The 26,289-nt window shown below is 40.3% G+C and overlaps 1 pseudogene; it reads right to left on the reverse strand.

The window, feature by feature from the left end:
• Positions 1–406: 406 nt before the first annotated feature.
• The window catches only part of LOC101443633 (V-type proton ATPase subunit d 2-like), a 35,956-nt pseudogene continuing 10,073 nt past the window's right edge, over positions 407–26,289 (reverse strand).

Below are 26,289 nucleotides of genomic sequence, written 5' to 3' on the forward strand. Positions count from 1 at the left end.
TGCTCCTAAGCCATGCTTTCTTGACCTTCCCAGCAAATGCAGATCTTGAATTGTCCCCTGCAGCTCTGTGTAGTGATGTTATCTCTTCAGCTGCCTTTGTCCAGGCCAGGCTGGAACAAGGCCAACCTCAGAGCCAAGCCCCCTGTAATCCAAAGTCACTAATCAAAAAACATGATCAGGGAAGCGGATTTGGCTCAAGCAGCTGGGCTCCTGCCTTTCACATGGGAGGTCCAGATTCGCTTCCCGGTTCCTTCTAAAGAAGATGAGCAAGACAGTGAGCTGATGCAACAAGATGATGCATCCAAGAGACACACTGAGGAAACACAGTGAGAGACGCAATAAACAGGGAGTGGAGGTGGCTCAAGAGATTAGGCACCTCCCTCCCAGCAAGGCCCCAGGTTTGGTTCTAAGTGCCTCCTAAAAAAGAAGATGAAAAGACAGCAAGTGCAGACAAAGAGGGGGCAAGGAATAAACAAATAAAAAAAGACACCAAAACTCATGATCAGCGATTGGCCATACCCACCCCTGATCTTGGGGAAGAGGGCTTTTATATCCATTTCTGTCACCGGCGAGCTAGCCAGGGACTGGACCCCACAGTGGCTTGCTGCAAGAGTGAGGGCGGGAACTGGCAACGGCTGTGCAGAGAGCTATTTACTGTGTTTTCTTCACAATTTACCATGCTCTTCCTCCTGTTTTTCCCTGGATACTGTGTAGTGTTCTACTACACTTTGTAATTTAGAAATATTTGTTTCAGACAGTTCCGGCCTGTTTAATAGTTGTTCTGATGGAGAGACTTAATCTTAGAACCTCCTACTCCACCATCTTCCCACAAACCTCCACTTAGTTGATTTTTGACAAATGTGTCAAGTATATTCAATGGAGAAAGGATAGTCTCTTGAACAAATGGTGATGGGAAAACTGAATGTTCACAAGCAAAAATATGAAGAAATGAAGATGGGGTCCCTGTCTCAAAACATATACAAAAATTAACTCAAAATGGACCAAAAACCTAAATGTAAGAGCTACAACTATAAAACTCTTAGAAGAAAACAGAGGGAAATCTTGAGGTCTTTGTATTTGGCTGTGGATTTTTAGATATGACACAAAAAGTACTACCAATAAAAGAAAACATAAAGTGGACTCCATCAAAATAAAAAATGTTTGTATATCAAAGGACATTATTAAGAAAGTGAAAAGGCAACCAACAGAGGGAGCAGATGTGGCTCAAGTTGTTGAGCTCCTGCCTCCCACATGGGAGGTCCTGGGTTTGGTTCCTGGTACCTCTGGTAAAAACTAAAATGAACAACAAGCAAAACAGACCAAAAAACCAACTCAGGGAAGCCGATGTGGCTCAGTGGTTGAGCATTGGCTTCCCATATAAGGTCCCCGAGTTAATACCCGATACCTCAAAAGACCAAAAAAGCAATCAGCAGAATGAGAACAAAAAATCATGTTTCTGACCAAGGCTTAATATCCAGAATATATAAAGAATTCCTGCAATTCAACAACAAACAGACAAGCTAATTTAAAAATAGGCAAAGGATTCAATAGACATTTTTCCAAAGAAGAGAGACAATGGCTAATAAGCACATGAAAAGAGGCCTACTGACTTCAGTCATTAGGAATATGCAAATCAAAACCATAATAAGGAGCCACTTCATACCCATTAGGATGGTTTTTTTTTTTTTTAATTAGAATAGGATGGCTATTATTAAAAAAACAAAAAAACAAACAAAAAAACCCCAGGAAATAATAGATATTGGTGAGGACATGGAGAAATTGGGACCTCATGTATTTTGGAATGTAGAATTGTGCAGCTACTGGGAAACAGTTTGGAGTTGCCTCAGGAAGATAAACATAGAATTACCTTATAGTAATTCTATATTATAGAATGGATCTTATAAACCTTGCAATTCTACTTCCAGATAGAATTTAAAGCCGGGACTCAAACTGCTACCCGTACCAATATTCATAGCTGTATTATTCACAACAACCAAAAGTTGGAAACAATTCAAGCGCCTATTGAAAGAAGAGTGGATAAATAAGATGTGGTATATACATACAATGGCCAAACTTTGTTATTATTTTTCAGCCATAAAAGGAATAAAGTTTTCATACATGCTACAACGTGAATATACATTGCAACTGAGTGAAATAAGCCAGACACAAAAGAACAGACATTGTATGATTCCATTCATATGAAATACAGGTTGATTTGTAAAGACAGAAAGCTAATTAGACATTACCAGGGACTGGGGAAAAGGGGAAAGTGTGCTAAAAATATATTTTTTTGGGTTGATGGAGATGTTTTGGTAATGAATGGTCAGTGGTGGGCACCTATCATTGTGAATGTAATTAACACCATTGAATTGCACACTCAAAAATGGTTAAAATGGGAACTTTTATGTATGTTAACACAGTACATTTTTTTTTAAGATTTATTTTTTGTTTATTTCTCTCCCCTTCCCCGCCCCACCCCCCCAGTTGTCTGCTCTCTCTCTCTCTGTCCATTTGCTGTGTGTTCTTCTGTGACCGCTTCTATCATTATCAGGGACACCCAGAATCTGTGTTTCTTTTTGTTGCGTCATCTTGTGTCAGCTCTCCGTGTGTGCAGTGCCACTCTTGGGCAGGCTGCACTTTCTTTCACGCTGGGCAGCTCTCCTTACAGGGTGCACTCCTTTGCGTGGGGCTCCCCTATGCGGGGGACACCCCTGCGTGGCACGGCACTCCTTGTGTGCATCAGCGTTGCATATGGGCCAGCTCCACACGGGTCAAGGAGGCCCGGGGTTTGAACCATGGACCTCCCATGTGGTAGGCGGACACCCTATCCATCAGACCAAGTCCGCTTCCCCAATACATTTTTTAATTAAGTTTTTTCCTCTACCTCAAACACCCTTGAAAACACCCCCAAATTCACATGTCACATAAGTTGTGAAAATCAAGAGAGAAGCACCATGTAAGCATGCTATAGGAAGGGAGTGCAGGTGGCTCAAGTGATCGAGCACCTCTCTCTCACATGGGAAGTCCCAGGTTTGGTTCCCAGTACCTCCTAAAGAGAAGACGAGCAGACACAGAGAGCACACAGTGAATGGACACAGAGAGCAGGCAGTGAGTGCAAACAACAAGGTGGGGGGAATAAAGAAAATACATTTTTTTTTTAAAAAAAGAATACTGTACGAATATACGTGGTGATGGTGATGGCAGTTGACTCCCCTGCATCCATCCCAGCCCTTCTATGGATTGTCACCATCCCATCCCCTTTCACCCGATCTGTTAGGAAAAGCCTGTCATGTCTGAGTGTGATGGAGGGTTTGCAAGGGCCATTTGGTGAGAGGACCCAACCTCAAGATGGAGTCCCAGTCATGTGGAGAGAAGAGCAGAGAAAGAAGAGAGTGGAGGCCGCATCAGATGATTCCTGGAGCCCACCCTATCTCAGGACTCATGGTTGTAGGAAGTAATGCATGTGTCCGTTGTTTACATGGATCTGACCTGTAGTTGCAGGCAAAAGCATCTCTCTGTCATATAGGTTGTTAAACTCTGTCTAGCGGTGCTTCCCAACCATTTAAACAAATCAGTGACAGAGTTGGATTTGATCCCACTCCCTAGCCATGTGACTATATTTTTGTTTTTCTGAGCTTCAGTTTCCTCTGAGGTATTGGAAATATGAAATAATACAGGTAAGGTTTTGTGTTTTTTTTTAAGATTTTAAAAATGTATTTGTTTCCCCAGCCCCTCGTTATTTGCACTTGCTCGCTGTCTGTTCATTGTGTGCTTGTCTTCCTTTTTAGGAGGCACGGGGAACCGAACCTGGCTTCCCAGGTGGGAAGGAGGTGCCTAATCGCTTGAGCCACTGCTGCTTCCTGCTTGCTGAGTTTCTCATTATGTTTTCCTCCTTGTGACTCTTGTTGCATCATCTGGTTGCATCAGCTCACTGCACCAGCCTGTCACATCTGCTGGCTGTCTTGCTCATTTTCTTTAGGAGGTACTGGGAACTGAACCCACACCTCCCAATCACTCAAGCCATATCTACTTTCCTATGGGTAAGGTTTTAATGTCAGTTTCTTTACTGTATATGAGATTAATATTAGTATCTACCAAGTAGGATTGTTGTAAGAACGAAATGAAGAACTCTGCAAAGATCTTAGAACAGTGCCTAGCACAGGGCTATTTTTATTAATGTTTTTTACAGAATGCCAAAATGGGGTACAAAGACCGGAAGGCTGTGTATTACAATGGTGGATTTTTACAGCCCTGTGCTTTCCCTCCCACACCCCTCCTATCTGCTGTTGACAGGTCTGCAGCAGAGAATTTAAAGAATTTATAGGTCTTTGGAATATCAGTGGGCTTGGGAGTACTACCCCCAGGGGTCTGCGGGTTTAAACCAGGGAAGATGGGGTTGTAAAAAGAGTTAACATCTGTCACTTATTTCTCCCAGTGACATTTATTGACACAGGGGCTGGAGAGGTGAACCCTACCCTAAGCAGAGAGACCTGTTGATCAAAACAGTTCAATACCTAGCTCCTGGGGCTATGATAGAACTACGCAGCATGTATCACCGGGACCCAAAGTAGAGAGATGTTTTGCTACCTGCGGGTGTTGGGAAATGACCCTGAGGTGAGGTGATACTTGGGCTGCGGGTTGGAATGTGGAGGTGGGATTGACTCAGAAGGGAGGCAGGGGCAGAGGAGGCAGGGATCCAAGGAGGTGGCTCTCGGCTCCGATTGCACCTTAAAATTACCTGGGTAGCTTTTAAGAAATACTCACCCTTCCTCTCCACCCCAGAGCGGTAAAAATTAGAATCTTTTTAGAGATTATATGGTTTTTAAAAAACAAACAGAAAACTGCTCACTCGATTCTAATCTGCAGCCACTACGGAGAACCTCTGGTCTAAAACCTGAAGGGTTAGAAAAGGGGGCGAGGCATGGTGAGCCTGGGGCGTGCAAAGGGGCCGGGGGTGGCTTTGAGAAGACAGAGGTCATGGGCGGTGCTGTAACTGGTGCAGGCAGCTTGGCTTCTGCTCAGACAGCCGAACACCCCTGACCCAGAAGGGGCTGCTTTCATGGAGAATGGAGGATCAGCAGCTAGAGCAGGCACCTAATATTATTTATTGAACAAATGAAATTTCTAGAAGCCCAGTCTTTGTAAGTTAAGTGATTTTTTTTAAAGGGTCTCTTTAGAATCCTTACTCATTTCTCCATTCTTTCAATTTCCTAATCAAAAGACTGGCAGGCTTTGCAGTGATAGTGCAGAGATAGAGCACTACTGATGGTGTTTACTGAACAGTAGTCACAATTTCGCTTGTTCTAGAAAGACTCTAACCTCTAACCGTGGATGAGTCTGGCTATTCCCGGTTTAATTTCAGCTGTTCAGATGTCAAACTAAGTATCGAAGCAACTAATATTCTTAGTTTAACATTCTCCAGATCGACTCAGTCTTGTGGGTAATTTGAGGAAGCAGTTGGACTCTTGAAGGCCTTGGCAGGCCTCCTGTCGGATGAATATTTTAGTTCTTTGGTAGTCCTTCAGAATTGGCAGTTCCTCCTATTAAGATTCATTCAAGCATATGTGACAACTAGAAATTAAAATGTTGCCAGAGGTTGCTTTTGAAAAAGTAACTTTGATAGTACATTACAAACAAATGGATTTTATCAGCCATGAATGGATAAATGCAGCTGTTTTCTTCTCTCATGGGAAAGATAGGAAGCTAAAATTATAGGGTAGCTTATTGGCATATGATTTCCATTCTTATGCCAGCTCTTCTAAGATCTAAATAAGTAATTATGCTTTATTGGGTTAAATAAAATACATTGCATTCCATGGTATAAAAATCAAAGGTTTTCTTGTAGAGGCCTCTTTAATAACTTCCTAAAATAATCAATACTGACATAAAAGAAGTGCCTGAAACTATTTAACTAATTTATTTAAAATCCCTTATTGGTTAAAGAGAAAAATCTATAAATCTCTGATATTTACAAAATCTTAAGGCCTTCTCTGTTTTTTGATTCACTACTCCAGTTCATACAAAAGGAAGAGTGTGCTCAAAATATATTCTGTAAACCTACTGGGAACATCTCTCCTAATTTAAAAATCAGACAGATGATAAATTTGTGTAAATAAAAATAGTGCCTTGAGGGAAGTGGATTTGGCTCAACGGATAGAGCATCCGCCTACCACATGGGAGGTCCAGGGTTCAAACCCAGGGCCTCCTTGACCCATGTGATGAGCTGGCCCACGTGCAGGGCTGATGTGTGCAAGGAGTGCCATGCCACGCAGGAGCATCTTCTGCATAGGGGAGCACCACGTGCAAGGAGTGTGCCCTGTAAGGAGAGCCACCCCGCGCAAAAAAAGTGCAGCCTGCCCAGGGAGGCACCGCGCACATGGAGAGTTGACACAGCAAGATGACACAACAAAGAAGAGACAGATATTCTGGGTGCCACTGACAAGAATACAAGTGGACACAGAAGAACACACAGTGAATGGACACAGAGAGCAGACAACTGGGGGCAGGAGGGTGGGGGAAGGGGAGAGAAAGAAATAAAAATAAATAAATCTTAAAAAAAAATAGTACCTGGAAAGGATTGAAACTTAGGTAAATAAGCATTCTTTTCAGTTCTATGTATATCACATACTGAACTATTTCCTAATTTTAGCTTTAGTAAAAAAAAGTAACTATGTAGTAAGAAACTAGAAATCAATAGCTATTAAATTCTATACTTCCTAACTTATAAAATATTTGAATGTAAGATATAAGTAGTCATCATTCATTCACTAGGCTCAGGTGGATGGTTCTTGGTTGGTTCACCAATGTAGTTAAAATCAGATATTGGCTTGATTCATTCACACTCATCTCACGGCTCAGTTGGGCTAGACACCCAGGATAACTCACGACGTGTTTGGCAGGTGGTGTTGACTTTTAGCTGGGAGCTCAGCTGGGCTTCTCTACCCAGACCACATACATGTGGCTGGGACTTCTCACAGTGTGGCAGCTGGGTTCTCATTCCAAGTGACCCATCCTGAAATCCTGGGCATGGCCAATGTGTTCTATATTTCTGTCATTTCTTTTCCATTTCAATAATATTATATAAATAGTATTGTACAGTATGTAACTATTTGGACTTAGATTTTTTTCACACCCCATAATTCCCTGAAAATTCATCAGTTTGTTGTGTGTACCAATAGTTTGTTCTGTTTATTGCCAAATAGTAGTCCATGATACAGATATACCAGAGTTTAACCATTCACCCATTGAAGGACATCTCGGTTGATTGTAGTTTTGGGCTATTACAAATAAAATTGCTATAAACATTCATAGACAGGTTGTTGTATAAACATAAATTTTCATTTCTCTGGGATAATGTCAATTGCAGGGTTGTACAGAAGTTGCATGTTTGTTTGTTGTTGTTGTTATCATTGTTTTGTTTTGTTTTCCCAACAGCAAAGTCTGTGTTGGCTTCAGTAAGACCAAATAGTTAATCTTTAACATAGCTACTGCATTCCAAAGTTGAAGTTAACACAGTTATTACTACAAAATACTTGTTTAAAGACTCTGTCCTGAAGAGAAAGAAAATTAGGGAAAAATGAATTTAAACATTTCCTCCAAACCACACATTTATAAATATTTTCATGTTTAAAATGCTTGAAAGGCATGATTTCTCCATTAATGGAAAAGCAGTTCGCTACTGGCAACACTGAAAAAACCTTAGCAATAGTCTTACCAAATGCTTTGAAATTTCAAAGCTGCTGTGTTTTGGATTCATGTTTTAGCAGTTTTCTTGTTATTACAATAATGACTGCTCTATAGAACTATTGTGACTAGGAATGGAAGAAACTGTAGCATTGATGTGGACAAAGTGGCCATGGTAACTGCTGAGGGCAGGGAGAGGGAAGAAGAGATGTGATGTGGGCGCATTTTCAGGACTTGGAGTTGTCCTGAATGATACTGCAGGGACAGATGCAGGGCATTCTATATCCTGCCATAACCCACTGAATAGACTGGCGGAGAGTGTAAACTGCAATGTAAACGATAATCCATGCGGTGCAGCAGTGCTCCAAAATGTATTCACCAAATGCAGTGAATGTGTCACAGTGATGAGAGAGGTTGTTGATGTGGGAGGAGTGGGGGGTTGGGGTATATGGGAACCTCTAATTTTTTTAACGTAACACTTTTTGTGATCTATGTATCTTCAAGAAAATAAAAAATAAAAAAATAAAATAAAGTAAAAACAAACAAAATAATGACTGCAAATTGCTTTATATTCACCTTCACTCAAATAAAATTCTACAGAAAACCCCACCTGTATGTCTCTCATGTTTACTGTACTTATAGGGAACTTAAAAACTTTCCAGGTTTAGTAAATAGCTCAATATACCTAAAGAGGTATGTTTTGACAGCTAATGGTGCGAAAATTATTTCAGCTCCACTGCTGTAGTCTTCAAATACATTTTCTATGACTTTATGACTTTTTTTTTTTTTGGAGAACCTGTCTAGCCTTCCTCCATTGAATTGCTTTGCACCTTTGTCAAAAATTAGATGATGGCAGATGGACAGGTGTGTTTCTGTGTTCTCTATTCTGTTCTCTATTCTGTGATCTATGTGTCTTTTCCTGCACCAGTACCACACACTCTCCATTACTGTAGCTATAAAATAAATCAGGGTATTAATTAGACCGATTTCTCCAACTTTATTCTTATTTTTCAAAATTATTTTGGCCATTCTGACTAATCTTGTCTATATCTACAATAATCTTGCTGGTATTTTGATAGTAACTGTGTTTAACCTATATATCAATTTAGGGAGAATTAACTGTTATGTTGAGAATTCTAATCCATGAATGTGATATATATTTTCATTTATTTAGATCTTTGGTTTCTATTATCAGCATGATGTAGTTTTCAGCATGTGAGTCCTGTCCATGTTTTGTTAGGTTTACACCTACATATTTAATTTTATTTTGAGTGAAAATAAATGGTGTCTTATTTTTTATTTTAGTGTCCATGTGCTTATTACCAATATATAGAAACACAATTGATTTTTGTGTATTTATCTGTGATCTTGTTGAACTCATTAACTCTAGGAGTTTTTTTGTAATATAGATTCCTTGGGATTTGCTATGTAAACAATCATGCTCTTTGCATACAGGGATGATTTTCCTTATTTCTTTCCCAATTTGAATGCCTTTTCTTTCTTCACTTGCTTTACTGCACTGGCTAGGGCTTCTACAATGTTGACTAGGAGTAGTGACAGTCCACATCCTTGTCTTGTTCCCAGTCTTAGGGGGGAAGCATTTTACCATTATGTACAATGTTGGCCATAGGTTTTTTGTAGATGGCCTTTATCATGTTAAGGAAATTTCCTTGTATTGCTAATTTTCTGAGGATTTTTATCAATAGATTTTTAAAAAAGATTTATTTTTATTTATTTCTCTCCTCTTCCCCCCTGTTGTCTGCTCTCTGTGTCCATTCACTGTATGTTCTTCTGTGTCCACTTGCATTCTTGTCATGAGGCACCAGGAAACTGTAGCTTTTTTTGTTGCATCATCTTTCTGCATCAGCTTCTCCATGTGTGTGGTGCCACTCCTGGGTGGGCTGTGCTTTTTTTTGCATGGGGCGGCTCTCCTTGTGGGGTGGACTCCTTGCACGTGGGGTTCCCCTACTCAGGGGACACCCCTGCGGGGCATGACACTCCTTGCACTGTGGGTAGGCCAGTTCCACACGGGTCAGGAGGCCCTGGGTACCGAACCCTGGACCTCCTATATGGTAGGCAGATGCTCTATCAGTGGAGCCACAACCACTTCCCATCAATAGATATTGACTATTGTAAAATGCTTTTCTCCTTCCATTTATACGTATCATTTGTTTTTCCTTCTTTAGGATTGTGAATATAGTAGATTACATTGTTTTCAAATATTGAACAAGACTTTCATCACTGGAATAAAACCCCTTATATACAATTCTTTTGTATAAATTGCTGGATTCTATAGGCTAATTTTAAAAAAAGATTTATTTATTTTATTTTTGGAATTTATTCCCCCCACTTCCCCTCCCAATGGGTTTCTGTCTGCCTGCTTCATTGTTTGCTTACCTTCTCCAGGAGGCACTGGAAACTGAACCCAGGACCTCCCACATGGGACATGAGTGCCAATGGCCTGAGCCACATCCACTCCCAGAGGACTGCGGTGTCTGCTGGCTTGTGGCATCTGCTCGTTTAGGCATCTGCTCATTGCAGCAGGTGTGGTGTCTAGCTCGTTGTGGTGGGTGTGGCATCTGCTTGTCTTCTTTAGAAGGAACCAGGACCTGAACCTGGGACCTCCCATGTGGCAGTCGGGTGCCCAACTGGTTGAGCCACATCCGCTTCCCTGTAGGCTCATTTTTAAAGGATTTTTGCATATATATTCATGAGGAACATCAATCTGCAGTTCTTTTTTTGGGCTATCTTTGCTTTTGGTATTAGACAAATATTAGCCTTATAAAATGAATTGGAAAAATGTTCTATATTTTCTGAGATAGATTGTATAGGATTGGTGTTCATTCTTTCTTAAATGTTAGGCAGAATTTTTGGTGAAAATATCTGGCCTGGAGATCTTTTTTTTTTCAGATTTTAAATTACAAATTCAATTTCTGAAAGAGTTACAGATAATTTGAATAAGCCTATTCAAATTACCTATTTCATATTGAGTTCATTGTGGTAGTTTGTATTTTTCAGGGAATAGGCATATTTTATCTAAATTATCAAATTTATGTGAGTAGAATTGTTTGTGGTATCCCTTATCATCCTTTAGAAGTTTGAAGGATTGCAATGATATTCCCTTACATTCCTGAAATTGTTAATTTGAGTCTTCTCTCTTTTTTCCTCTGTCAATCAGACTTGATAGAGGTTTGTCAATTTTATTCTTTTCAAAGAACCAGCTCTTGGTTTCATTAATTTTGTATATTTTCTGTTCTAAATTTTATCAATTTCTGCTCTTGCCTTTAGTATTTCTTTCCTTCTACTTGCTTTTTTTAAAGCTTTATTTTATTTATTTATTTCTCCCCACTCCGCCCCCCCCCCATGTTGTTTTGTGCTCATTGCCTGCTCTCTATGTCCATTTGCTGTGTGTTCTTCTGTGTCTGCTTCTCTTCTCTTTAGGTGGCACTGGGAACCGATCCTGGGACCTTCTGGAGTAGAAGAGAGGCACTCAATCTTTGGCGTCACCTCAGCTCCCTGGTCTGTGTCTCTTGTTGTCTCTCCTCTGTGTCCCCTTCTGTTGCATCATCTTGCTGCACCAGCTCACTGGGCAGGCCAACACTCCTGCATGGGCCAGCACTCCGTGTGGGCCAGCTCGTCATGCAGTCCAGTTTGTCTTTCACCAGGAGACCTCAGTAATCAAACCCTGGACCTCCTCTATGGTAGACAGGAGGCAATCGCTTGAGCCATATCTGTTTCCCATCCTTCTACTTACTTTTGAATTATTTTAATCTTTTTCTAGTTTATTGAGGTAGGAGTTTAAATTACTGACTTTAGACTTTTCTCTTTTCAAATGTTTTTAGTATGATACATTTCTATCTTAGCACTGCTTCATCTGTGTCCCACAAATTTTAATATATTGTATTTTCATTTTCATTCAGTTCAGTGCATTTTAAAAATTTCCCTTGAATCTTCCTCTTTGACCCGTCAGTTATTTAGAAGTATGTTCTTGAGTTTCCAGATGTTTCATATTTTCTTCTTATCATTCTATTACTGATTTCTGGTTTGACTCCATTGTGTACCTTGTACAATTACAGTTCCTTTAAATTTGTTGAGGTTTTCTGATGGTCTGTTTTAGTATATTTCTTTTGGGCATTTGAATATTATTCTGCTGTCATTGAGTGCAGTATTCTATAAGTGTTGGTTGGATTCTGTTGGTTGATGGAATTGTTGAGTTCTTTAATATCCTTGTGATTTTTTTATTTAGTCCTTCTAGGAATTGTTTGAGAAAGTATTGAATTCTCCAACTATAACTCTCGATTTGTCTATTATTTCCATTGTCTCAACCTCTGCTTCACTTTTGCTCTCTCTTGTTTGGTACATGTGCATTTAGGCTTGCTGTGCCTTTTTCATGGATTGATCCTACTAGCATTTGTAATGTCCCTCTCTATTTCTTGTAGTCTTATTTCTTTTGAAGTCAACTTTATATGATAATATAGCCACATCCACTTTCTTTTGATTAATATTTGTGTGATATGTCATTCTTTTTTTTACTTTCAATCTACCTACACCATTTTCTTTGACATGAGTTTCCTATATACAGCAGAATTTTCAATCCATTCTTCTGGTCTCTGTCTTTTAATTGGTATATTTAGTACATTTAAATTTAATGTAATTATTGATAGGACTTAAGTCTGTCACTTTATTTTTTATTTGTTCTCTCTGATTTTCATTTTTGTTTTGTTTTTCCTACATCTCTATGGGTTACTTGTACCTCTTTTAAAACTACCTTTTGACTTATCTATAGTGTTCATTTGCATACGATTACTGATGTTTCACTAAAACTTTATAGTGTTTTTAAATGTTTCTCTTTGTATGACTACTTTAGGGGTTGCTGTCACTCTTTTTATGACTGCTTTAGAGGTTGCTGTATTACATTGTATATACATAACCTATCATTGTATTGATTTTATCACTGAGTAAAGTATATAAACCTTACCTCCTTTAAGCCTTAACCTCCTTATTTATAATACTTTTAAATATTTCCTTTACATACCTTTAGGATCACAATCAACATGCTATAATTGTTACAAACATCATACATAATTTAGAGGACTCAAAAAGAAAACGTATTATATTTACCCATTTTGAACTCTTTCCATAGTTTGTTCTTCCTCCCCAATGTTCAAAAATCCCCTTTCTAAAAAATATATTTTTTATTTTTTTTAAAAGATACTTACATTACACAAAACGTTACACAAAAAATATAAAGGATTTCCATATGTTCCACTCCCCACACCTCCCATCCTTCCCCTCATTAACAACTGCTTTCACTAGTGTAGTATATTTTCATTGCAATTGATGAACACATTTGGAGCATTCCACTAAGCATGGACTATAGTTTACATTGTAGTTTACACTCTCTCCCACTCAATTCTGTAGGTTTTGGCAGGATATATAATGGCCTGTATCTGTTGTTGCAATGACATTCACGCCAATTCCAAGTCCTGAAAATGCCCTCATATTACACCTCTTTTTCCCAATCCCTGCCTTCAGCATATCCAGTAAATTCCCCCTTTTAATCATTTTTCTGCTCCGAGAATTTCTTTTAGTCATTCTTTTATGGTAGTTCTGCTATCAACAAATTAATTTTCCTTCATCTGAGAATGTCTCAATTTCCCCTTCATTCCCTGAAGGGTATTTTTTTCTAGATACTGAATTCCGGTTTCATAACACTTTTTTGGCACTTCAAAAATGTTGCACCCCTTCCTCTGGCCTCCATGGTGTATAATGAGAAATTTGTCGTCATTTGAATTTTTTTTTATCCTTCATAGGTAAGTTGTTTTAGTTGCTGAGTTGCTAAAACAAATACCATACAGTGGGTTGACTTAACAACGGGAATGTATTGGCTCACAGTTTCAGAGGCTAGAAGGATGGCTTCCTCCCAGGTTTGGAATGTTTTGCTTGGCCGGTGATCTTTGGAGTTCTTGGCTTTTCTGTCACATGGCAATGCCCATGGCAGTGTCTTCTCCTTTGTCTTCCAGGTTTTATTGACTTTTAGCTTTCAGCTGTTCCTGTGGTTTCTTTCTCTGACTTTCGCTCTGCGCATCAAAGACTCCAGTAGTTTGGATTAAAAACCCAACCTGATTCAGTTGGGCCAATTTTAACTGAAGTAACATTTTGAAGAGATCTTATTTACATTTTGTCCAATCACCAGAATGAGGACCAGAATCAACAACATATCCAAACTGGGGCACACAATTCAACCCACCATATCATTTCCCTCACTGATCTCAAGAGGTTTTTGTCCTTAGTTTTCTGAAGTTTGACTATTGTGACTCTTGTATGGATGTCTCCAGACCTTCTAAACTTGGGCTTCACTGGGCTTTTTTTTTTTTTTTTTAACGAGAGAGAGAGATACCTTTTATTTAAAGAAAATTGAGAGAAAATATAAGTGGTAGCCTTAACACATTTAACACTGCATCTAGGAAATATGATTTGGGGTTGTACTGCTTTTCTGAGCATAGCAGATCAAAGTTTATGAAGAAACAAAAAGCTACAATATTTCCCATCAAATGTGGTCCATGTGGGCTGTATACAGCTTTGGACTTCTATGGACAGAGGGAAGAAAAGAGAAGGTAGAAAGTATTTTTAGCTCAGTATTTGGGCCTGTGGAGTTTTATGGAAAAGCAAAGAGTAAAATACTTTTATTAGGTCTAATTTTTTTTTTTTATTTACTTTTATTTTTCTTTATTTATTGCCCCCTTCACCCAGATGGTTTGCTTGTCTAAACCCGGGACCTCCCACATGAGAGGCGGGTGCCCAACGGACTGAGCCTCATCCGCTTCCTGGAGGCTGCGGCGTCTGCTGGCTTGTGGCCTCTGCTTGTTGTGGCAGCGGCAGAGTCTAGCTTGTTGCTACAGGAAGCGGCATTTGGCTCTGTTGCGGTGGTGTCTAGCACTGTTGCGGCTAGAGGCGGCATTTAGCTCTGTTATGGCAGCGTCTAGCTCGTTGCAGCAGGAGGCAGCATCTGCTCCTCTTCTTTTAGGAGACGCTGGGACCCGAACCCGGTGGGTGCCCAAGTGGTTGAGCCACATCCACTTCCCTCAGTCTAATTTTTAACACAACCAAACAAGAATAAGAAAATTATGAAAGTGTTAATTAATTAAAATTATGTCCAAGTCCCAGTGAACAATGAAACATAAATGTGGAAACACGATTCAAGACTGTTGGAAAACAAGCAGTGCTTTGTTTCAGGGTAGGTTTGCTGTGTTTCCAGCGGGTCTGCAATTTATGAAGGTGCAGCTCAGTTTATTTTTGTGTAGCCTAGATAACTAAACACAATTCCTTTTATTTTCCTCTATAACTTCCTTTTTAACACTTAGGATTTTCTGACTTTGCCTCCACCCCCACCCCCTGCTGCATTGGATTATAAAGTTGGGTTTTTGGGAAGCAGACTTGGCCCAATGGATAGCGTGTCTGCCTACCACATGGGAGGTCCGCGGTTCAAACCCCGGGCCTCCTTGACCCGTGTGGAGCTGGCCCATGCGCAGTGCTGATGCGCGCCAGGAGTGCCCTGCCACGCAGGGGTGTCCCCGCGTAGGGGAGCCCCACGTGCAGGGAGTGCACCTGTAAGGAGAGCCACCCAGCGCGAAAGAAAGTGCAGCCTGCCCAGGAATGGTGCTACATGCACGGAGAGCTGACACAACAAGATGATGCAACAAAAAGAAACACAGATTCTTGGTGCCACTGATAAGGATAGAAGCGGACACAGAAGAACACATAGCAAATAGACACAGAGAGCAGATAACGGGGAGGGGGGGTGGATAAAAAAAAGAAATAAAGTTGGGTTTTAACTGTCAGTGGTTCAATGTCTCTGTGAAATGCATTCTGCTACCCATATGATATTTCTAATTTCTTGTTCCTTTAGTTTTATGTACGCAAAAAATACTCCATACTGGAATTATCTGTTGAAGGTCAGCACGTTCATTGGTACCGCATGCTCATAGAACACATTCTCCAGTGTTTTAAACCCGCATCCTTCACCTATGGCTGCAAACAAAGACCTGTATACTCCATAATGATATGTTACTCTCTTCAGCTGTTCAAAGTCTTCTGTTTGGGCCAAGAGTCGTCACAGTCTGGGTCAAGGGACATTTGGTCATCTTTGCTCAAGTTCCAAAGGAGATAAGAGTGATGATAAAACCCCACTTGTCAACCTCAAACTCAAAGAATGGGCAAATAATTTGCTGTGAAATCACCATGATTCTTCCAGAACTTAAAGAATGACTCAAGGTAAAACTTGTAGTTTATTGCACAGTGTTTCAATATTCAGTGCATCCAGAATATTTTTGGACATACAGTCTTGAAAGAATGGTGCTAGTGGTGTTTCCACCAGAATGGCATTAAAGATATATGAGGGTATTTCTGCAATGTTGACTGCTTCTGTTTCCGTGAAACTGCCCAGTGGGTGGCACTTCATCAAAATCTCTTTCTTAGACTTTTTTTGATATTTTTTTTGCAACACACTTTTCATCAATAGAATCACATTATCTGTTCATGTAACTGCATGTCACGTAGGTGAACAATTTGCTTAGTGTCTTCAGAAAATGATTCCAGAAATGGTGAAACTCACCACAAAGTTTTTTTCCTCATTTCAGTGTCCTTGGAAATGATTAGTCGAAATGTTGCCATAATCGCTATCTGGGAATGAATTTTCAGATCTTCAGAGGTCTCACACTCAGCATTTTGAATCTGTAGATTTATGTCTTTTGTCAATTTTGAAAAGTTTTCATAATTTTTTCAGTGCTACCTTTACTCTGTCACAAATATTAGATCTTTTTTTATAGCCCTACAAGTCCCAGAAGCTCTATCATTTTTCATTCAGTCCATTTTCTCTCTCTTATGTTTAGATAATTTCAAATTTTCTCTGTTTAAGTTCACTGATACTTTACTGCCTCCTCTCCATTCTGCTGTTAAGCCCATTCATTGAATTTTTAATTTTGGTTATTTTATTTTCAGATCTAAAATTTCCATTTGACTCTTCTTTAGATCTTACATTTCTTCGCTGAGATTTCCTTTTTAATTTTTTAAGTGTGTTCATGATGTCTCATTGAAGCATTTTTAGGATGGTTGTTTTATGATCTTTGTTAGATAATTCTAAAATATCTTCTCAGAATTGGCATTTATTGGGGTTGCCTTTTTCCATTCAAGTTGAGATTTTCTGACAATTTCATGCTATGTGATTTTTCAGTTGAAACTTTGGAGATTAGGCTATGAAACTCTGGATCTTCTTTAAACTTCTGTTTTTATCCAGCTTCCTCTGACCCTACCTTAATAGGGGTACAGGGGCCAGTCACCCTCTCATTACTGCCGGGTAGTGGTAGAAGCCCAGGGCCCACTTGGCATCCACTGATACCTGAGGGATGGATGCACTTCTTGTTATTCGGGGCAGGGTGAGAGTTCCAGCTCGCCACCAGGCCTGCACTGCTCTTCTTGTTGGGAGGGGCAGAGGTGCCTTATTCCTGCTCTCCACGCGGCCTCTGCGAACACCTTGAAGGTGGCTTGGTTATTGCTGGGCAGTGGTGAAAACCCTAACATCCCACTAAGCCCTCTCTGACACCAGGCCGTGGAGCTGAGGTGCCTCATGACAGCCCGGCAAGAATGGAAGGCGAAGTTCCCCAGCCAGCCTGCGTTGGTGGGACACGGGTTTTTCTGTGGTGCTTGGCAGGTGTAGGGCAGTTATTGGTTAGAAGTGTTCTGTCTTGCTGGGCTGCTTTCCAGGTCCTTTGGCTAGAGAAAGCAGGCTTCTGGTGGGGCTTCTTGGTCTGTGCCTGTTGGCATTTCTGGGTTACCATCCTCTTCAGCTCCAGTTCTTGGCTATCTGAGGCAAAAGGAGAACCCAGGGAGCTCACCACCTTGTCGGTTTCTTGAATCTCGAAGTTCCTGGTCAGTCTGCCACCTTCTCTCTACTTTTTAGTCTTATGTTTGTTGCTTATATGATGTCCATAGTTTGGGGCTGTATTTAATGGGAGTAATAGGGAAAAGGATGTCTACTACACGTTTTCTGAAATGACAGTCCCTCTCCCTTATTTTTCATTTTTCAATTATAAATTGTTCTCTACATATCTTGGCAGAATGCAATTTTCCTTTTACAGATCTAATGATTCTAGTAGGTATCCTAAGAGGAACTTTTAAATTGACACCTAAGACCTTGCTCAACTTGTGGAAGGATTTAGGCTCAACACAACGTCAAAAATAATTCTGCCCTCCCCCCATCAACCTCTAGCTGACCTTGACTTCTTCACTTACACTCTCAGCACCTCCCTTTTGTTCCTTTCTAATCTTCCCCTCCTTGTTCTCCTTCCTTCCTTCCTTTCCTCTCTGCCTCTTCTCTTTATCTCTTCTTTTCTCAGTTTCATTGCAGATGTTTTAAAAACCTTGTCTGTGGCAAATATATTCTCAGATACTTCCTGAGGGTTTAAATGACAAAATATATTCATGAGTGAACTCTAGAGATTTGTCTATAACAGATGTTTGTTTTTGCAGCTCAAAGAAAAGTTATAAAATCTTCTAGGGATCATTAGAATTTTCTTGTGGGAACAGTGAAAGTTCCTTGTGTGTGATAATTTCTAAAGCAACCCAGATTTTAAAATTGGAAATTTTATTTCAGATGTACCCCAACCTAATGACTTTGAATTTATCATTTATCATTGCTGTCATTTTTCCTTTTTATAAAATAGACATGTTACCACCAACTATGCTCACAGAAGTTGAGAAACCACGTGAGGAATAGACCATTGTTCATATTCAACAATTACATTTCTGCCTGATAGGGTATTGCACTCTGCCCTCCTTGGTGGGTTAGCAGGTAGCTATTTGGGTGAACCCTACTAGATCAGAAGAGGATATCTGTAATGACTGATGGGAGAAAACTATGCATGTTCTGCAAAGCATAATCTGTTTTTCCTTTTGACCTAGTTGTTCTGGAAGCTGCCATATCACTCCCACTTCAAATGACAGGACACACAGTCCATTTAGAGAGGTGGACATTTTGCATTCATCTAAGTCAGTTAAATTTCAGATGTACACATTAGAGGAAATTTTCTTAAAATCAAGGAGGAACTGAAACACAATGCAAATATAAGATGTGCCTTAGTGTTCCTTAGTAGTATAAGTAATATAAGTAGTTAATTGTTAAACTTCCAAAGTTATCATAGAATAAATTGACAAAAAAATGCAAAACACCAAACAGTTAAAGATGAAAGAGACTGCTCTGTTAGGCCAAAACCAAGGAAATACACTAAGACTGAAAAGCTTACATTTTAATTTTCTTATCTTAAAATCTAACCCTTGCCATATTTTTATGTATAATTGACAAAACGTAAAAGATTGATAATTCCCTGTTTTGGCAAGGGTGGGAGGATTAATTGGCAAACCTTTCTGAAGGATAATTTAACATAATCTCCCAAAATTTAAAATACACTTATCTTTGATCTAGTAATTTTACTACTGAACATTTACCTTATTGACTATATTTGCAAAATAATGCCTACTTATATTGCAGAGAGATATTCCTTACAGCACTACTTGTAATGACAAGATTCTGGAAATAACCCAAACATCTAGTCGGAGATGGATTAAATAAATTTTGGTGAACAATTAAATAACACATGCTTATTTTTAAAAATGAGACAAATCTGTATGTATGCATGTGAAGGGTCTCCAAAATATGTTATGAAATGGGGGGAGGGAGCAAAATATAAAAGTGTTTGGTATGCAGCCATTCCTGTAAACATTTTAAAGACTATACACTTACATGATGATGTTTACATAAAAATTCTTGAAGCATAAGTAATTATTAACAAGAATTATATTTGAGGAAGGGGATTCGAAGTTATTGGAGAAGGCGACCTCATTTTATACCTTTCTTTACCATTTAAAGTTTTTTTCTTACCATGTTTGTTTGTTTATTTACTTATTGGGAGGTACCAAGAATTGAACCCAGGACCTTGTACATGGAAGCAGGCACTCAACCACTGAGCTATATCCACTCTCCAAGTTCCTATTTTTTTAAAAGTATCTCTCCTATGGGGACCGGTGACTGTCCCATACATCCATTCAAAGTTTGTAAAATTCAAAATTTTATTGTCTCATCATTTTAGAGTAAAGCCTCCTTGTCTCATAAATAAGAAAATCGCGGGCTGGAGCATTCAGGTGACTTGGGTGACGTGACTCAGTACTGGTGACAAGGCCAGGGGGAAAAGCCGGGTCATCCAGCTCCTGTGCCAGCATTGACCATTGCACAGCACTGTCTTGATATCGTGGTCTCTGGGAAATGGCTCCTCATGTGTTGGAAAGTATAATTAATTTAGATCCCATGGCTTAAATAGCGGTTTCCAGAAAAATATCATACATTGCATGTGTTCACAATGGTCTCGTAAGTTATCAAACTTGTTTCCTTTCATCATTTTGAAGTGGCCCAAAAGTGCTGAAACAAACAGTCCACTCCAAACTGAAAGCCCTGCTGATGGCCGGAGAGTCATCTGATTCCTGTGCAACTGGACATACCTGCAAAGTGCAGGCTGACCTGCTGGGTCACCGCTGTGCTCACTGGACAGAGGGTGTGAGCTGTCAGACGGCACACGGTACATCAAGGGAACTTGAAACGTTGTTTAGATCTTGTAACACTAGTTTAGGTCAAATCTTCACTATTTTTAGGTTATTTTCTGTTGGGGTGTAACTTACATCCAGTAATGCACCCATGTCATAAGTGTTTACCTCAATTTGTTCCCTCCCCGCCCTGTATCCTTCCTCCCAGCCCCATGTCCATCACCCAGCTCAAGCACCCAGTAGGGTCCCTTGTGCCACCTCCCAATCAATATCGCACAAAGATAACCACTGTTTTGGCCACTAGCACCAAAGATTAGTTTTAAAGTCTTTGCTATTGTGGCAGTTTGATATTACAGTTGGATATTATTTATGAATTCCCAGAAAGAAAAAGATTATGTTTGTAAGCTGGTCTGTTCCTCTGCGTATGATACCCTTTGAATACATTAGATTCAGCTGACATGTCTTAATTGAATTGCCTGTTAAGTTTAGGGCTTTGAGGCAACCAAATCAAGGCCCGCCCCCTTGGTGGGCTGATATAATGGACACTCTCTCAAGAAGACACAAGTGGAAGAAGAGAGGAGAAATTGGTCAGTTTTGATCCTGGAGCCCCAGGGAGAGATGAGCCATTTGCCTGATAGTTCACAGCTTATATAGGAAGCTCTGAGAGACAAGCCCTGTGCGAGCCTACAGCTAAGTTCAGAAGAAGCTGGGGCCACAGAGCCTTCAGAAGAAGAAGGAAGGAGAGACCAGGTAGAGATCACCCACCATCTTGCTTCAACGTGACAACAGACTTTGGTGAGAAAGCAGCCTTGTGTTGGACTCTTTAGGGTCTTGTAATTGTAAGCTTCTACCCCAAATAAATACCCTTTATTAAAAGCCAAGAGAATTCTGGTACTTTGCATCAGCATTCCTTTGGCTGACTAATACAGCTACTTTAAAAAAGGTGGTGGGATAGATAAGGAAGAGGGGCAATACAGTTTTCATCTATTCCATAAAGAAATGAAAACCTCTTATCTTGTACCATACCTTCCTCGTTCACTGTGTACTTTAAAAAATATATTGTATAACATCTTATGTTTAATGTTAAAGGAGAATTTTTCTGTTTCTCCTTTTATAGTTTGTGCTTGAACTTTTGTCATGCTCTGGAGATCAGAGAAAATAACATGGAAGAAGGAAAAGAATTACAGAAGGACATTGTTTTTTTTTTTTAAGTCTTAAGTTCTCTTTTTCATACCCGTGATGTTTCTAACTGGTTTTACTCAGGGTCAATGCCTAGCTCTACAGAAGCTGAAAGTATTCACCAAGGAAAAATGTTTACCATGAGAATAGATGTTCTCAGAAATGTGTGCATAACATCTAAGAATACCCATGCTGAAACATTGCTTCTCATTTAACAATGAAGAATAAATGCAACCAAGAGTGTACAGTCTGAGGAAAGGAGACGTTCTGGGGACAGCAGGTCCTGAAATGGATGTTGTTTAAAATGTGGGAGTAATTAATTTGAAGCCCCGAAGCACTGACATAAAGGATGCTGCAACTGGGCCCTCCTCCAAAGGAAAGTCTGATTTCTAATACTCGTAGGGGAGAAGGCGGAAGTTCCTAAGGAAGTACAGACAGGCCCACCCAGAGTTTCAGCGTCCTGGCCGTCAGCTGACCTCATGTGACCTGCCCACAGCAGCTCCTTCTACCAGCTTATGGGTATGGGATTAAGAAATCCCTTTCAGGAGGCTGGAGATTGCATTTGGCGAAGTTAGTCACACCCCCTGCAGATAATCACGCTGCCTTTAGACCTTTTTATTGAGGTACTGGGGCAAGGGATTGAACCAGGGACCTCATATGTGGGAAGCTGGCACTCAATCACTGAGCCACACCGGCTCCCCTGAGTTGTTTTTTCTGTTTGTTTGCTTGTTGTCTTTATTTTTAGGAGGCACCGGGAACCGTACCAGGACCTCCATGTGGGAAGCAGGTGCTCAACTGCTTGGGCCACCTCCACTCCCCTGTCCTTAGATTTTTAAAATCAGAGAGACTGGACTCAACAGAAAAATCTTACAGAACTTACAAAAAATTGGCAAACTTAATGCAGCACTGCAGCGAATGGTAAAGAATAAATTCACTGATTAGGCAGGAATCTATAAAATCAATTTTACTTAGAAGTCTAAAATGTTTACGCAGAAAAGACCAATGATATTTATTTTAGAACTCTGTCCCCCACCATTTACCACTCTTGTCCTTTAAAATGCTTTTTACAGCTCTTTTCTGACTTTGTTTAACAGCAAATACAAACATTCCAGGAGTAGTAATAAAGGAAATCAGACTGATCATGGTTTGAGACAAAACCTATGATTTTGCTTCAGAAATGAGAATTGGGATACAAGAGAAGCTGACCTTGAAATGCGGTTGTTTTTATCCTGAGCAGTCCTGGTGTGATGGGCAGAGCCTCCCATCTCCTTTCTGCTCTCATAGAAGTTTGTCGTCTCCTTCCACTCAAGATTTGACCACTGCAGCCCTTAGATTAGTCACTGCCCTTCACGCCAAGCTTTTTGTCCTATCCAGTTACCTGTAGGTTGAGCTTGCTGTGCTTGCGTGTTTAAAGCAAAGACTCCAACACATCTCTCGTGAGCACAACAGGCATTTAAATGAAAACCAGAATCACCAGTACATTCCCCTAAGTATATATTTGCTAGAAAAAGAGGGAAAAAGAAAAATCTCTGTCCATCCCTACACATCCAAAGGATGGATATAAAGTGAGTGGTTTTCATCCCCCAAGAAAAAGCAAAGCCACTTAAAAGTGTGAAAGAAAAATCAAATTGCCAAAGTCACCAGCCATGTCAGGGCGCCCTGAAGTGACCTCAAGGGCAGCGGAGGGAAGAGAAAACAGAGGCAGGCAAAGAGGGAGTGGCCATTCTTCTCCCTCCCAGGAACGTGGGTGAGACAGTAGGTGAGCAATCATAACAGCTTTCTGGACACGGTCAGTTGTAATTTGGGGGGACACTGTCTACAATGTAAGTGTCCGTGACAACCAGGAGCAGGGCGAAGGAAGAAAGCTTTGACACTGAAGTAGATGAGTCAAGTTTTGGAAGAAATATTTCTACTTCTGTGTAGCACTAAGCTGTGCTTATTGAGCATGGGTAGTGACATGGGCTCAGTAAACGTTAGTTATAATTATGATGTTTATTATTTACTCCAATCCGTCCTTTTAGATGAGCCAGGCTGTCATTACAGACCAGTCTGATTTTCCAGGAGACAGCTGTCTCAGGAGGAAACCACAAAAGATGATTATCATGCTATAAAGTCCATCAGTAAGATGAATCTTTCCTGGAGATCCAGTTTAAAGGGTCATCAAATATCTTCATTTATTGAATAAAAATATTTCGGGATTACTATAGCCAGTAGAGTTAGCAATTGAAAACTAGTCAGCAGCACAGGAGAGGAAAATATTATTACTCCTTGTAAAATTTTAAGCTTATAAATGATCAGGTAATTATTCTCCTAAGAAAAATAGACTTAGATATCGATTAGGTAATAGAATTAGATAACATTCAGATGCGTAAGAGGAATTACACCTGAGTCTGGATCACCAGAGCTTCCATCAGAGTAACATGGTAGCAACTACCAAAAAAGAGCACCCCATGTACAATGACAGTTTTTTTTTTCCAGCTAGGGATTTTTTTCATCTTTTATTTGTCTTTTTAAAAAAATATATTTTTATTACAGAAGTTGTGGACTTACAGAACAATCATGCACATGTGTAGAATTCCCATACAACAACCCAACACCGACACAGCACACTGTTGTAGAACATTTGTTACAGATTATGAGATAATATCATCAGACTATTACCACTAACCATGGTCCATAGTGTACTTTCGGTATATTTTTTCCATACCCACTATTATTAATACAGTGCATCTTTGCATTGATGCAAGAATATTACAGTATTACTGTTAACTATAGTCCATAGGTTACATTAATTGTATTTTCCCATGCTTCTCCACATTCCTGCCACCCGGCTAGGTATATTTGAAGAGGGCTTTGGGAAAGATGAAAAACTTACAAAGCAAATTTAACTAAATTTAAATGAAGTAAAGAAAAATAAGTAAGAAACACACATATTTACATGTGAAGCCCCCGCCCCCGCGCTGCATGCTTCACTTGTCTTTTCTTTCCTCAGTTGGAGGGGAGTGGTGTGACTACCAGGGAAAGGCAGCCGGCAGAAGGAACAGTCAAAGAGGAGGAAATAAATGCCCCCACTTTTCCTTGGTCAGAAACAAAGGTTTCATGGTTCTATCCTGAACTAGTGGGCAACAAGAATCTAAAAGCAAATATCCTCCATGAATTTGGATAGAGAGGTTTAGTTTTTGTTTTTGTTTTTTCCAGAAGGTACCAAGAATTGATCTCTGGACCTCACACATGTGAGGCAGGTGCTCAACCACCGAGCTATACCTGCTGTGCATGAGTAGAGGGTTTTAACAATACAGAAAAAAACAAAACAAAACCAATGACCAGGTCTACAGATTGTGAGAGCCCATGGCCCAATGAAGTGCCTGATTTCTCCCCACTGCCCATTCTTATTGAGACAAGAGCTGCATCCATGGTCTGTTCTTCCCTCCTTCTTTAGTAAAAAAAATCCTCATGTTTTTACTGGGCATGAGGCCACCCAGAATAAAAACTGGATTTCCATGTCACCCTTACAGCTAGGCCCTCTACGTATGTCTTAAGTTCTGGGGAATAAGATATGAACGAAGTGATGTGTACAACTTGTGGGAGGGGGCATTCCTGTCTCCTTATTTTTCTCTTTCCTCCTGGCTGGAAGGCATACGTGAGAGCTAGGGGAACCATCTTGAACTACAGAGAGAATTTGAGACCCTCGCACTGGCCCACTCAGACTTCAACATGTGAGAGATTCACTTCTTTCTGACTTAGGCCCCTTTGTTTTTTGTTGTTGTTGTTTGTTTGTTTTTTCTCTCCTTCCTTCCCACCCTGCTGTTTTGCTGTCTGTGTCCATTTGCTGGGTGATCTTCTGTGTCTGTTTCTTTTTATCTTCTCTTCTCATTTTCTCCTCTAGGCTTCCCCGGGATTTGATCCTGGGGACCTCCAATGTGGAGAGAGGTTCCCTGTCACTTGCACCACCTCAGTTCCTGGTTTCTGTTGCATCTCACCTTGACTCTTCCCTGTGTCTCTCTTTTGTTGGGTCATCATCTTGCTGCGTCGCTCACCGTGCAGGCACACCTTTACCAGGAGGCCCCAGGGACTGAACCTGAGTCCCCCATGTGGTAGAGGGAAGCCCAATCACTTGAGCCACATCCACTTCCCTCGTCACTTTGACTTGGAGTTTTTTGTCTTTATCTTAGTTTCCTAGGGGCAGCCATAACAAATTTCCACAAGCAAGATGGATTAAAACAAAAGATGTTTATTGTCTCACAGTTCTGGAGGCTAGAAATCCAAAATCAGGGTACTGGCAGGGCTAGGCCCCCTCCAAAGCCTTTCGGGCTCTTGATGGCCTTGGGTGTTCCTCGGCTCGTGGCAGCAGCACTGCAACCTCTCCCAGCGTCTCTGTCCCTTCTCTTATAAGGGCATCAGTCATTTTGTATTAGGGCCGCCCCATTCAGGGTGACCTCACCATAAATTGATTACCTGTACAGGACCCTGTCTTACAATAAGGTCCTATTGACAGGTACCAGGACTTTAGATTTCAGCATATACTTCTGGTGAAGGTACTACATTTTAAAATGAATTAAGAATTCTTGAGGCTTCCAGATCCTACCCCCTCCAAACAAAGACAAAAACAAAAGAGAACTGGGAATCACATCCAGCTCCTCCACCTCAGCATTCATTGCCAAATGACAGTAGAAGTCTACAAAATTCTGAGCTTAGAAAGAGTTAGACTTGAGAATGGTAAACCTAATTGAGTTGGCTTTGTACATAAAGACCAACATTTTGTACATGTAATTAGCCAAGGATATAAAACTCATGAGACCTTGATTGAAAAAAAAAGCACAAAACACTTTGCTGAAA

The sequence above is a fragment of the Dasypus novemcinctus genome, chromosome 16 (assembly GCF_030445035.2).
Source record: "Dasypus novemcinctus isolate mDasNov1 chromosome 16, mDasNov1.1.hap2, whole genome shotgun sequence".
In the NCBI taxonomy this organism is placed as follows: Eukaryota; Metazoa; Chordata; class Mammalia; order Cingulata; family Dasypodidae; genus Dasypus; species Dasypus novemcinctus.